At 33.6% G+C, this 15,034-nt stretch overlaps 1 protein-coding gene across 1 annotated transcript in view; it reads left to right on the top strand.

The window, feature by feature from the left end:
• LOC145690968 (uncharacterized) overlaps positions 1-13,484 on the top strand; it is a 94,623-nt gene extending 81,139 nt beyond the window's left edge. Inside the window, exon 2 of the transcript XR_014132309.1 lies at positions 9,804-13,484. The gene's annotated coding sequence lies outside the window, so the exon portion shown is untranslated. The remainder of the gene's footprint in view (positions 1-9,803) is intronic.
• Positions 13,485-15,034: the final 1,550 nt, after the last annotated feature.

Below are 15,034 nucleotides of genomic sequence, written 5' to 3'. Positions count from 1 at the left end.
CATGTTTCTAATTTTTATTTAAATGTAAGTAGTATTTTGACGATCTACATCGATTGGTATTGATTCAGCTTTGATTTTTGGTTCTTCAAATACTTCTCTTTAAATGGAAACAGTTTTAAAGCTCTCTTCCTACCTAATCTCTTAGGTTTTGGTTTTTCCAATATGTCTTCTTTAAATGGGAAAAAAATTGCTAAAGTTTAATTTGTTTTGTTCATCTTCATGTTCTTTAATACGGCCTATCAGTTGTTTTTCCTTGATCGGGAATAACTTTTGATCCCCTTTCCTTTACATAAGTTTTTTTTAATTCCACTACTGTGTGCTTAATTAAATTCATAATTACTCTCTTCTTTTTATTATACAAAAAAATTTAATCATTTTCGTTATCTAACACAAGAGCTAATATCATTGTGACGTAGGAAATCTCGATGTCTATTAGCATATTGTATTAGAACATGGCTTTTATGGGAATAACCCATGAAAGTTACTAATGATGTAATGAAAACTAATTCATTTTTATTATTCTTTTTTCAAATCTACCTCATCATGTTCATCACTATCATTTGTAGTCTCAAGTTCTTTGTCACTATCGTTTGTGGGCTAAAGTTTTTTGTCGCTATCCCAATTTGGTTCTGGTGTATATCTTTCTAACACTCCATTCTCTTTTTCTTTTAATAGCATTTCTTGTTCTTTTAATATTTGTTTTTCTAGTAGTACTGTTATGAGTTGAAGATCTTGATGAATAAGGTTAAGTTTATTCTGTATCAAGTCATATTGCTTATCCATATTTACTAAATACAGAAATGAACAAAAACGAATAACTATTTTCTTATTATTATAAAAGAGAAGGTTATGGAAAGGAAAACTATCCCCCAACTTAAGCAATAATGTAGAGAGAACGGAGTACGTGGTTATCCAAAGCTTAGAAAAGCAGAAATAATAGCCTTAATCAACGAGCACAGAAATAAGTCTTTAGCAACAACTGCTGCAAATTCACAACAACCAAGTAAACAAGATAAAACAATGATGAATAAAGATGAGCTTATAAAAGACATGATTCAAAGATTAAACCCTGAGCATATTGTAAACTACTTTCAGAATCCGCTTTGTAGAAATATAGTTATAAAGGCACTAAGTAGTCGAAAATTCAAAGAATGGAAACAAATTTTAGAAATAAAGAACTTACCCGATAACTTTCTACATATCTTCAAAAACAAGATACATTGGTGCTCAGTTACATCAACCCATAAACTGTCACTTTCTTTTATAGAACGTTATGAAGAACACATCAATTGGGTCAGATTATCAAACAGGAAAGACTTGTCAGATACGAAAACATTATTAATAAGTATAGTGATAAACTTTTCTGAGACGAATTGTGTGAACGAAGGTATGGTTCATGCTGTTATCATAATTTAAAACCAGATTTCGTACGAAACCATAAAGAACATACAAGACAACATATTCATTGGGAAGACTACACGTATGAATACGCTCAACAAATAACAAGATAAAACAATGATGAATAAAGATGAGCTTATAAAAGATATGATTCAATAAGATTATGTTAATGAATTTAAAGAAGAAGTTGATTGGCTCCTGTTTGGTGAAGAAAATAACTGGAGAAATATTCGCAAAAACAAGCTATTGAGGTTTGCACACAATTCCAAGAATACTTACTTTGGAGCATACTCTCTTGCAAAACAGATTTGCTTAAACTTACATTCCTAAAAACCTTTAAAGACAAACTCTGTTCGGATATAGTTTCTAAAAGTTGTCGCATGTCAAGAAAAGAACTAACAGTCTTCTTGAGAGAATTTGATTCTGTTATCGATTGGAACGATATTACACCACTGCTAGATGAAGCACATGTGAGAAACAACAAAATAAAATTTACTGGTCAAGTGTTAGTTTACACGATTAAAGCGAAAAATTCATTCTCGAGTTCGAAAGCAAAGGTTTAGAATAAAAATAGCATAATACGCACTTGTTGCGATAGGAAGTTCTCAGAAAACTTTCTAATGAAAATCACAGGTAAGATCGATATGTTTAAATTCTTAAGAGTAAATAAGCATGTCACGAGTCCCTCAGAAACAAACTAATGCTACTCTTAACAGGTTTACATTAGTAGAGAACTCAGAAGAATGCTCAATATAAAAAGGAACAAAAACTGAATTGTGTAAAATGACGTGCAAGCATGTGTTCTGTGTTGAATATTTGCTTACATAGTTAAGAATTAATAACACTTGTCCTTCTGTAGAATAGTTATGATACTTAACAACAACAACAACAACAATGAATATCCTGAAGAAAATGCTGATTTTGATAATCCGTTTTTTTTCTGTGGAAGATTGGAAATAATAACATCGAAGATTGATGTTTTTATGAAATGATAATCATAAAACTTATATCGAAAGTTTTTACATAGGATTAGATGTTAACCGATAATAGAAACAATCAATTTCTTTAATTTCTTTAACCAAATGTTCCTCTAATAGGGACGTCCAAAACTCATTACTCTTACCTTTACGAATATCTATTTCTTTTTGCACTAGGTTGAATAACTTAAGGATCTCTAAACTTTTCGTATATTATCTCATGATCGGGATATTTTTCTTCTGCCTCATTAAGAGGCTTATATAGACTTCTCTTTTGGCATCTGATAGCATAATAAAGGAAAGTGATCATTAAGTTTGTTTTTCTTGTATATGATTAAGCAATTATCTTTTGAATCGTCGTCTGTATATGGTGCTGCTATTTTTTAAGCCCTTGTTCTTAAGACTTAACTTTTCCATCTATATTTCTATATCTTGCATTCGTGTTTGGAGTAATTCGTTGTTAACTGTATATTGCCTAAAGTCTTGGATGAAATAGTTTTCGATATCATAACACTTATTGTAAGAATCTTTAGATAACAAAAAGGCAACAGCTAGAAACATTTCTTGTGTACATAAGTTCCAGATATGATTGAGGTTGTTTCGTTGTCTTCTCCTTTTATTAGGTATGTGGAAGAGCAATTCCTATATTTAGAGAAGTTGGTTAATTCTAGCTCATAGTATCTTATTAACTCTTGTGACTATTTTTTAACCAATTATCAAACCTCTTACCACCATCTTGACACAACTTAGTAGCATTGAAGTATCCTGTACTCTTATCCACAATCAATTTAAAATCCCAAAAAATAGCATACCAATAATTGTCTTTAATCTGTTCGTAACTAATAACGTTTAAACTATCCATAGTACTCGTATTTATTGTTTAGAAAATATTTTTTAACATTATTTCGTTACCAGCTAGTTGTACTGTATAAGGTGAGTTTTTGAAGTGGCCCGAATACGGTCCACTTAGTTTGTTATTGTAATATTCTAATATTTCATTTGAACCTTTATTTTCTAACGTTTTTTTAAATCTTCTACATCCCATTGCACACTATTTAGTAGCATTGAAGTAACCTGTGTTCTTATCTATAATCAGTTTAAAATCACCAAAGATACCATACCAATAGTTATCTTTAGTCTGTTCGTAACATATCTCATTCAAACTTTGATCCATACTAACGTATTATGGTTATTATTCCATAAAAATAATATTTAAATTTATATTACAACATTACTTTTATCTATCCAGCTAGGTGCATTAGATGTTATAACTTCGCTAATAAGTAATACTTCTGTTGACCAATTAGGTGTATATCCTTTTTCAAATAACCCTTTCGATTTCCTATTTGTTCATTCTTTTTATTAACTTCTATAGGCTTTAAACCAATGGTTTTATGCATAGAATTATTATACTTGCTAACTAGTATTGGTATTATTTGTATCCATTTATAATTTCCTTGTGTTGTAAATTTTTCCACATGTTTTGTTTAAGAGTTCTATTGAATCTCTCAACAACAGAAGCTTTGTTACCCCTATAGGTTGAGTAATGATTAATCTTATTTTCCTCCATTACCTTCTTAAATTCTTTATGGTAAAACTCTTTGCCTTGATCAGTTTGTAAGTTACTAGGTTTTCTCGTTCTTAGTATGGATTCAAATGCTTCTGTAACATTTTTACTGCTCTTATCTTTAACAGGAACAGTAAAATCATATTTCGAAAACACATCTATAATCGTTAGCAAATACTCATAGCCTTTGTTTAACTTGGAGATACCTTTTAACATGCCACTATGCATTTCCACAAGATCTGCTTGCCATAAATCATTTATACCTTTAACAATAACATTTAACCTAGGATAATTCTTTCCGGAAGGTTTGTGAATTTCTTCTATAATGTCTTCTCTAATACCTTTACCTTGTTCTAGTCAATCTTTCTTTTAAACGAATTACAATTTAGTAACACCACATACTGAACCAATACCTTTCTTACTATATCTTCCATTCTGTTTTTTTTTTCTATTCTAATAGTGTTTTTCTTCGTATCTGTTGATTTCTTACACTTAACACAATAATCCTGTTTATTATATAGAAATTTAAAATTCATCATTACCTAATACTACCCTCCTAACATTATCACTATCACTTGATTCGTTTTCGTATTCATCTTCATCCTCTCTTTCTATATACATAATACGCATTAATTTTTTTTGCCTTGTTTCAAATCAGAATCTGGATTGTCTAATTGTTAACTGATCATTTATATTAAAGTGTAATGGAAAACTTTCAACTAGAATGTCATTTAAAAATGTGTCTATAAGTTATGAATTGAAACTTGATTCTGTATGCATTAACCTACTTCTATAAAGAAATTTGTAGACAGCTGCTATATTATATTACAAAAATGACTAGTTTCTCAACATCATCTTTTGCCAATCGACATGGTAATTCTACAGTTTCTTTTCGCGTAAACTCTTCGTTTACTTATTCCAGCTGCTCTAATGTTACAACATCTTGTTTATTAATAGCATTAGATACATTCACCAATCTTTTATTCTTAAAATCAACCCAGGATGTATAATTTGACGTAAAGACTTCTTTTTTACTTTTAATGTTAGATGTAAGTTTTAGATGTAAGTATTTTATGATTTTAAATGTCTTAAAAGCCTATGCGCAAAGCACCCTGCCCAATATCACTCTACTTAATCTGTGCTGGTAAAAGATATTTCCAAAATGGGTTGGCCTAGAGTTTGGCCCAGGAGTTAGGTTATTACACTACTGTCCTTTACCCAAAGAAAGGGTGTTACTTTGAAAGGGTGTTGTGATAAAGACAAATCTTACTTAAGTTCTGTTCGATTTTCACATTATCCAGTAGCTGACACCTTTTTCCTATATTTTCTTTGCATAGTGTCTCATAACTCAATTCATCCTTATATAGGGTTAAAAGAATTTATTTTCATTTCCGTAACTTCAGTATGTTTATTTACATTGCTGTAGGGCGTAATATTGAGGTCTCAAATATTCAGTAATAATAATAATAATAATAATATTAATAATATAGGTAACAATTTCCGTATGAGGACACATTGTATTAAAACCTGTAAAATCGCCCGTAGCGTTAGCCAGAAGTTACAAAATAGTCGGGATTAGAGAGAAGTGTCAGGACCAACAGGACATACCTCTCCATACGTCCCTACAACTAGCTAAATGTTATAACGGAAAGTTTCCCTACAACTAGGTAAATGTTATAACGGAAAGTTTCCCAAGAAGTAGTTAAATGTTATAACGGAAAGTTGCGAGGCAAATTTCGTGTAGAAAGTATGGAGTCTGAACTCACAAGAGCCGTACGAAAATTTGTTTTTAAGTAATGGTTATGCCGGTTAAGCTACAGAACACGTCGATGATGAGAATGAAGGAAATATTGAAATAAAGAAAGTAAGAGGAAGCAGAACACGGAGAAAACCTATACACACGTTGTTTGTTCAGCACAATGCATACTAGGCGGGAGCTGGGTGGAACAGGTTGTATCATTAAATTTACAACACTTCAATAATAATAATAATAATAATAATAATAATAATAATAATAATAATGCTATTAAAAGTTTTATAGTTGCACTAAATTTTGGCAAAACTTACTTAAACGTAGGGGTTTCGAGGAAGGGGTTCCGTACCTTCATGAGACACCTTTACAGCTACTCTAATTTAAACGAAAGCTTTGTCCTAATATTTCGTGTAGAAAATATTCTACTTTACGTTTCCAGGAAAATAACTGTAATAGAAAGACTTGGATATTATTGAACACTAAAGCTTGTAATAAACTATCGTGTGGAGTTTGCAGATGTAATTATAAAAGCTTTGCTACAAAAATATATATACAGACCATAATTCAGTGAGTTCTGAAGTACAAAGTAACAAAATAATATATAAGATTCAGTCTACATAGCAGTTATTGCTTACAGAGTGGCATCCACTATTTCTAGAATCGAGATAAGACGATAAATGTTTACGATACTTTTCGTCTCGTCTCGATTCTCATCTCCAAAACGTGACGATAGAGTGAGTTAGCCTTGTCCCGTCTGGAATTTAAAATGTTAAGTCTTATCATGATTTTTTTTTTTTTTTTTTTTTTTAGAATCTAGATGAGAAATTCGTCTTTTCATGGGCAACGTTACAGAAAACCAATTTCTTTTGGCTAATATCAGGTTTCTGCTTGTAATGGTATGACCTGAGCGATAATAAATTTTTAATTTTCAAATATTTTTCCAGATAATATTTATTATCACTAGTATTATTCCTGAAAATGTGATAGTTCAAGTGTCGAAACAAACTAGTATTTATTTATTTATTTATTTATTTATTTATGACGTCTTTTACGTGGCGAAGTTAAGGCTCTGCCGACTTAACCACTTGCATACATTATATATATTTAAAAAAACACCAATATATAGAAAATATTAACAATTACAAAAAAAAGTATTGAACCACATAAAAAACAATATACTACTTAAGTAAAAGAAATGGTTAAGCACTTCAAAAACAAAAATTGAAAAATAATATACAATAGGGGAAACAAAAATAACATGGAGAAACCAAAAATTGCGTATTGCATCTAGCGGTACTAGAAGTATGAATAAGCTGTACAAATTAACATAGGTTACCTATTGGTTGTGTGTTCATATGTGGATTATTAAGAATCTGGTAAAACGAAGATGCCTCATGTGCTACCAGTGTCCTTATCTTTACTTAAGAGAAGGGAATATACCGATTTTTTATATTTGGCAACTGTGGAAACCTTGTGTATTAATTGAGGTAAACTGTTCCAGAGGCGTGTAGTACTTACTGTGAAGGATTTTGAGTATGAATCAGAATTTGACTGGGGATGAAGAGCAAGAAATTATATTGTGATCTTGTGCTTCTAGTATAAAAGTCTGATAAATTTTAAAATCTACGGGCTAGATACGATGGTTCTGAGTAGTAAGTATTTTGTACAATAGGGTAAGATTATGTAAATTTCTTCTTCCGACTAACGTCAGGCATGACAGTTTTTTATAAAAAGATGTGAGATGTTCCCTGTAATTTATATTGAAAATAAATCTAATGCAGGCATTTTGCACTCTTTGCAAGCACTTTGATTCATTTTCTGTTAGATCAGAATAGACTGAGTCGCAATAGTCAAGATGTGGGAACACCAGTACCTTGAAAAGTTTGATCTTCAAAGATATTGGTAAGAAATTTCTTAGTCGATTTAACGTATGTAGGGCACCAAATGCTCTCTTACAAACTCCATTTATTTGATCTGACCAGGAGAGATTTTGGTTGATTGTGACTCCCAAATTTTTTGCAGCTGTAGAAAATGGAATAACAGTATTGGACAATATTATATTTGGGAGCTGATAGATATTAATAGAAGAAAGAATTCTTGGGGAGCGAATTAAGATGCATTGCGATTTTGTTGCATTTAATTTTAACCCATGAGCCGTAGACCAGTCGCTGATTCTTTTTGACTCAGTATTTATTTTCTCAATCGCATTATTATCTTGTTGGGGACAACAAGCATATAACTGAAAATCATCAGCGTAAATATTGTATTTACAATAGGTAAGAATTTTTGGGAGATCATTAATGTAAAGGCCAAAGAGTAGGGGACCTAGTACGCTACCCTGCGGCACTCCACTGTTGATACAATGCCATGTTGATATGTGATCCTGATTGATCACTACTCTTTGTTTACGTTCGTGAAGGTAAGAATGAAACCATTTAACCACTGATTCAGAAAAATTAATGATAATTTCTGAAGTAATATGTCAAAATCAATCCTTTGAAATGCCTTACTATAGTCAAGTAGAGTAAGGAGCGTCAGTTTTCTGTTATCAATAGCCAATCTTATATCCTCTGTTATGTTTACTAGTACAGTGCATGTGCTATGATTACTTCGAAAACCAGATTGAAATGTATCCAATAAATTATTTGTTGTTAGGTATTCCCGAATTTGATCATTTACAATATATTCAGAAACTTTTGTAAGCTCGGGAAGGACACTGATAGGACGATAGTCTGCAATATTATCAGCGTTGTTCTTTTTTGGAAGTGGGGGGACCTTAGCGAGTTTCCATACTGTGGGAAAAGTACCTGTGGCAAGAGAGTAATTAAATATGTCAGTGATAGGATTAAGTACATCGGTAGGATTTTCCTGATCATGGTTATTGAAATATCATCTGTACCAGTGGCTTTAGATTTAATTTTTTGGATCGCTTTTAATATATGTGCAGGCTGTACGTGAGAAAACGAGAACAGAGAGTTAATTTCCGAAGCTACAAAATTATTCATTGTTTGCAGTTTCGTGGAGGCTGGTATCATACACCTTTGACAGAAACGGTGTTCAATTCATCTGGCGTATAATTAACTGCGTTCTTGGCTATGTTTCTCCCAACACCTAATACTTTAGCCATTTCCGAAGAACTGCTCTATTATTTTGGTATTCGAATATTTAATAGGCACAGCGCCGTTTTGCCTTCCTTACTTCTTGAATGCAACGGTTTCCTAATATCCTATTGTTTTCGAATTTTGTATTAGGATTTATTGTGCTATCACTGGAAGGATCACTATTTTTAACATGTCTCTATAAGCTTTATCTCTCCGCGCCATTAACGAACGTAATTCATCGGTTTAACATGGTGATGGGGCTCGCGAAACACGTTTCTTAACTACAGGGGCGTGTCTATCATAGAAATTTATTATTAAAGAATTATTATAGAAGTATTCAGATATTTGAATGTAATAAAGCGCGTGTTATCGCTGATCAATCGCCATCAACATTCCTAAAGTAAAAAAAAATGCTCTACGTGTATTCGATCGAATAACCTCCAGATTACTGGCCAAGCGCCTAGACCACTGAACTACAATCACTACGCTGTAAATGATTCGTCTTTAGTCTGGTTACGTTAAGTTTCTCTACCTCGCCTTGGAAAGTTGTATATTATTTTCATCCTTTGTTTCAAAATGTCTTTCGTATTCCTCTTATGATGATATAAGTGAATGATCTTTGGTAGAGTTTATATTAATAAGTTCTGTTGTTCTTAAACCTTTGGTACGCAAGTTTGTTTTTTCTCCACATGAAACTACAGATAAGACAGATTTAATTCTCGTACTGTGCATTTGTTTCAAAGCAGCCACGGTCAAAAACTTATGACAGCCACGGTATAAATGATGGCTCAATTTGTTATAGTGAAGCAAACTACAGCCTCTTATTTTGAGAATAGAAAGATATGGAAACTACTCAGTGGTACTCCATTTCATATTTGTACAACATTTCATGTAATAAAACAAATTAAGTGTAATTTTATCATGAAATATAGAGAATGATTACTTTTTTTGTTGCTACTTAATCATTATCTCCATTCACATTTCCTTATTTGTTGGATTTGTTACAGGCGCGATAACGTATTACTATTCCACGGAGAAGACGATACGTGTATTACTTTAAAGGAAACCATTTTTCATTCAGATGAGGAATCTCATACTTCGATGCAGTTTGGCAAGGGGTTTCATCCATCAGTTTTGTCAAGGCATATTTTAGCTCAGGAGAGTGAAAAGCGTCATACCTACCGAAAGAGTGAAAAACACTTTAGTCAAAGTTCAACTTTGTCAAGCAATAACTTAGTGCATACAGGTGAAAAATCCCACATCTGCGGAGTATGTGGAATGGAATTTAGTGTATGTTCATGTTTGGCTACGCACATGTTAAATCGTACAGGAGCAAGGTTACACACATGCCAAGAGTGTGGTAAGTCATTTACTCGACGTTCATATGTGGCTAGACACATGTTAATCCACACAGGAGAAAAAGGTCACCCATGCCAAGAGTGTGGTAAGTCATTTAATCAACGTTCAATTTTGGCTAGACACATGTTAACCCACACAGGAGAAAAACGTTACAAATGCCAAGAGTGTGGTAAGTCATTTAATCAACGTTCAAATATGGCTTCTCACATGTTAATCCACACAGGAGAAAAACCTTACACGTGCCAAGAGTGTGGTAAGGGATTTAGTTTTCGTTCATATTTGGCTAGACACGTGTTAATCCACATAGGTGAAAAACATCACACATGTCAAGAGTGTGGTAAGTCATTTAATCAACGTTCAAATTTGGCTACACACACGCTAACCCACACAGGTGAAAAACATCACACATGCCAAGAGTGTGGTAAGTCATTTTCTAAGCGTTCACATTTGGCTACACACATGTTAATCCACACAGGTGAAAAACATCACACATGTCAAGAGTGTGGTAAGTCATTTAATCAACGTTCAAATTTGGCTACACACACGCTAACCCACACAGGTGAAAAGCATCACACATGCCAAGAGTGTGGTAAGTCATTTACTCTGCGTTCACATTTGGCTACACACATGTTAAACCATACTGGTGAAAAACCTCACTCTTGCCAAGAGTGTGGTAGGGCATTTAAACGACTTTCAACTTTGACTACACACATGTTAATCCACACAGGAGAAAAACGTCATACACGCCAAGAGTGTGGTAAGTCATTTAATCAACGTTCATATTTGGCTAAACACGTGTTAATTCACATAGGTGAAAAACATCACACATGTCAAGAGTGTGGTAAGTCATTTAATCAACGTTCATATTTGGCTAGACACATGTTAATCCACACAGGAAAAAAACGTCATACATGCCAATAGTGTGGTAAGTCATTTAACCAACGTTCAAATTTGGCTAAACACCAGTTAATCCACACAGGCGAAAAACCTTACACGTGCCAAGAGTGTGGTTAGGGATTTAGTCTACGTTCAAATTTGGCTACACACATGTTAATCCACACAGGTGAAAAACATCACACATGGCAAAGTGTGGTACAGCATTTAAACGACGTTTAGAGTTGGCTACACACAAGTTATTCCACACAGGAGACCAAATCTCATACGTCTTAAGCCACACAGGACGAAAATCTCACACGAATAGATGTTGAAACTGATTTAGCCTACGCTCAATCCTTGCAAGGCATTTCAATACACAAGTGACAAACCAAAGAGATGCATAGAACGTAGAATGGCATTTACTCAAAGTTCACATATAGCAAGTTAAATGTTAATCCACACAGTACAAGAATCTTACACGCGCAAAGAGTGTAGAAATACATTTACTGGCAGTTCGCATTTGGCAAATCACATGGTAAAACACATAGTTCAATAACCACAGATATGAGAAGGAAGTTCAGTAGGATTTAGTTTAGAATCAGTTTGGCAAGACACGTAAGTAGACATGGTATATAGAAAAGAATTTGCCGCTCTCACAAGTTGTTTTGGCAGAAATATTATGTGCACGATAAATACACTGCTTAAAAGGACTACAACAGAATTAAACTTTAAAGGAGTCAGACCACATTATGCCCTTCAAATGTACGTGCGCTTTGGAATGGAATGTTAGTTGTGAAGGATAAATTAAGTCCGTATTTTGGGGGCAGATGTTACAGGAAATTGGTTCCGCATCTACTCTACAAATGGCTCTTCTGCTTTGCCGCCACAGCGATTGCTGTATAGTGTGAAGATGGCTGACGCCGACGAAGATTCAAGTGACAATTTCACAAAGAAACATTTATCTACAGATAAAAATTTTAAATATAGTCCATGAGAATTCTTGTATATAAGGGAGTTAAGGGCAACAAGTTTTAGTGACATCTATAGTAAGGGTGCACCTTCCTCATCAGCTACAAGTGTAGATCCAGCGGAAAAACATGTCAATTCCAGCACTAGGACTTTCTGGACCATCTGCAGTTTAGCTGCATCTTGCTAGCCGATATATAGTTGCGCAGTTCCATTTTCACCGCATAAATTTATATTTCCCTTCTCCACGACATTCTTTCATGCTCTTTGACAGAAAATTTTAGGCAAATTGAAGATAAGAAGCGATCATCAACTCAAGTCTTCGTCCCTTCCACATGGGTTAAACTGATCAGATAAACTTTACGTTAAAATCGTATTAAGGTTGTATGTGTCAAAAAATGACTCACTAATAACATTGAACACGATTGCATTCCAGTTGTTGTCCTCATTAATTCCAAAGCAAGATTAATAGCATTTTTATCCAAAGTGTTAATGACTTTACCGGAATTCGTGGTGTTTGTGCGAAAAGAGGGTCTGTACCTCAAGCGCGGGATGATGATATAAGGTGAATGTGCATGTGGGTTGTTAAAAATGAAGTTCGAAGCTATGTTTCGTATTCTTTACTTATTCTCTTGTATACTTAGAAGTTTTTGAGTATGCTGACTTACCAACTTTCCACTCGTTTTTTAAGAAAGTTGTTAAATCAGGTTTTAAATTTTATTCAAAAACGTTCTGTTTACCTTATAAAAATCTGGTACTATAAGACAACATCACACCTGCGAAAACGAACCAGCATACAAAATTTTACACCAGTATATTAATATATCGGTATTTCAGCACATTTCTATAAAATTTAAAGCGTGATCCTGTAAAATCAAGCAATAATAAGATAGCAACATCTGATTTGAGTGCGTCATATAGTTGGCGTTCAAGCTTGGCAAGACAAATTTTAATATACACAGGTGGAAAACTTCACATATACGAAGAGTTTGGAATACTACTTGTTCTATGTTCAAGTTTGGCAGGACATTTTAGTGCACAGGTGAAACTCTCACACTCATGACAACACACAGGCGAAAAGAAGATTTATATGGAGCTCACGTTTTACAATGCACATGTTAAAACGCACAGGAGCAAACATATTATTAAATACCAAGGAAAAAACTAAAGCGTTCTACGTGTGTAGAAAGCGCTTAATTAAAGTTTATATTTCCCAACAAATATATTAATACAGATGGGGAGGAACTGCTCATGTCAAGAGTATGAAGAACGGTATAATCGAAGTTCAGTTTTGGGGAAACATGCTATCTCATACAGGTAAAAGATGGCTGTGCATAATTGTGAAAAGCGTTTACATGAAGTCCATATTTTGTTAGTGGAAAGACATTGTAAGATATGTGAAACTAGTTACTAAAAAATCATTTTTGTACATAAAATGTATATTGAATTTACACACGTGATAAAATATACAAATGCGAAACATCTTAGTTGTCAAAAGTGCGATAAATTTCGTTCAATATTAGGTATCAATCTCACAAACTACCAATTCACGTTTCCGCTCGCGACAACGACAATTCGGCCGTGATTGATTATTCGCATTTTTCAGCATTGTGCATGATGCAAAAAGTATGTTTTGGAGCATTTAGGTTTAGTAATTTAAAACAAATCATTGTTGGCCAAAAGTATAAGTTTCATTAAACTACAACACTGCTAAATATGAGTGGAAACACTGAACAAAACACAAGATAACAGATTCGAACCAAACCAATATCCATGTCACTGAGCTTGTTGTTATAATGCTGATATTTGTTGCAGAGAGCAGTAATGATTGAGTGCTTTTTGCATATGTTTTTGCACAATATATAGAATAGAGGCGGGTTCAAAGATTATTGACTGCTTTCTGAACATGTTTTTTCAACAATCATTACATTCAAGGCGAGTTCTGTTGCTTTCCCTTGACCCGCAGATGAAGCAAATATCTCCTCGGATTGGTTACACTGCTTCATCATCGGTAGTTAGTTTTCTGTATTGTGCCAAGCACACCAGCATTTTTTTTTCCAAGTTGATATTTTACGAGGAGCTTTCGGGTTTTCGTTTATTGATTCTAATGTTAACACGTATAGATATGGGTTTGTATTATTTTTTATGTTAGGGCAGTTAAAAATGAAACAGCGGATGAAAAATAATGAAACTTTTATTTACAGTTTTATATAAATGCGAAACAAAAAAATCACGTTTTGGCTCCCTCTGACGGCAGATTGGCCGTCCACCCTCCACTACCAACTTTGGGATTGTACTGAACGGGAAGTAATGCATTTGATAATTTTCTCGCAGAGGATTGATATGTTTAGAGTAGCGAGATATTACTTTTGGATGACACATACTTTCTAATCCACATTTACAAATGGAAGAGAATCGGGCTTTTTTTCCAAGAACAGGGAAAACACGTTTCCCTGAAACATCTATTAAAAATGAGCGAAAGTGGAAAAGAAATAATATACGATTTCGAACACATTAACGTCCAGCTTATATTGTCCTGGCCAGAGGCTCTCAGGCCGGAGTGAAAATAAGAGTAACTCATCCTCTGGGGGAGTGATAGATAAATGAGATAAAGTGGACGAGTAAACGGATTGAACAGTGGGGTACGTCGATTATGCAGTTGAGAATATATTACAACTAGACCTAGATCTGATAAGACACCAAAATTGTGTAGTGTTGTTGATGCTGGGGTCTTTTTTTTTTAGATATAATCTAGGTGTTTGCTGCATCTCAATAGCTTTTTTATATTAAGTCGTATATCAGAAATTATTTTAAGATATGTATTCATTTGGAAATGCACACCGCAGTTCCCAAAGCTTTTTTTTATTTTAAAATGTGTAGCGACTCTGTTCGCCGTGCCTCATTGGAAATTTCATTGTTTTTACTTTTTTGAACAGCACAAAGTATTTATTGTTGCATTAAAAACATGAGGGAAAGAATCCAGTGCCTCGTCTATTGTTCAATCTAGTAAAAGTGTCCACTGTATCACCTGTTGCAC

This window comes from Thermobia domestica, chromosome 7 (genome assembly GCF_964235325.1).
Source record: "Thermobia domestica chromosome 7, izTheDome1.hap1.1, whole genome shotgun sequence".
NCBI lineage: Eukaryota > Metazoa > Arthropoda > Insecta > Zygentoma > Lepismatidae > Thermobia > Thermobia domestica.
Note: the sequence above shows the minus strand (reverse complement) of the source record. Positions and strands in the feature narration are given on the sequence as shown.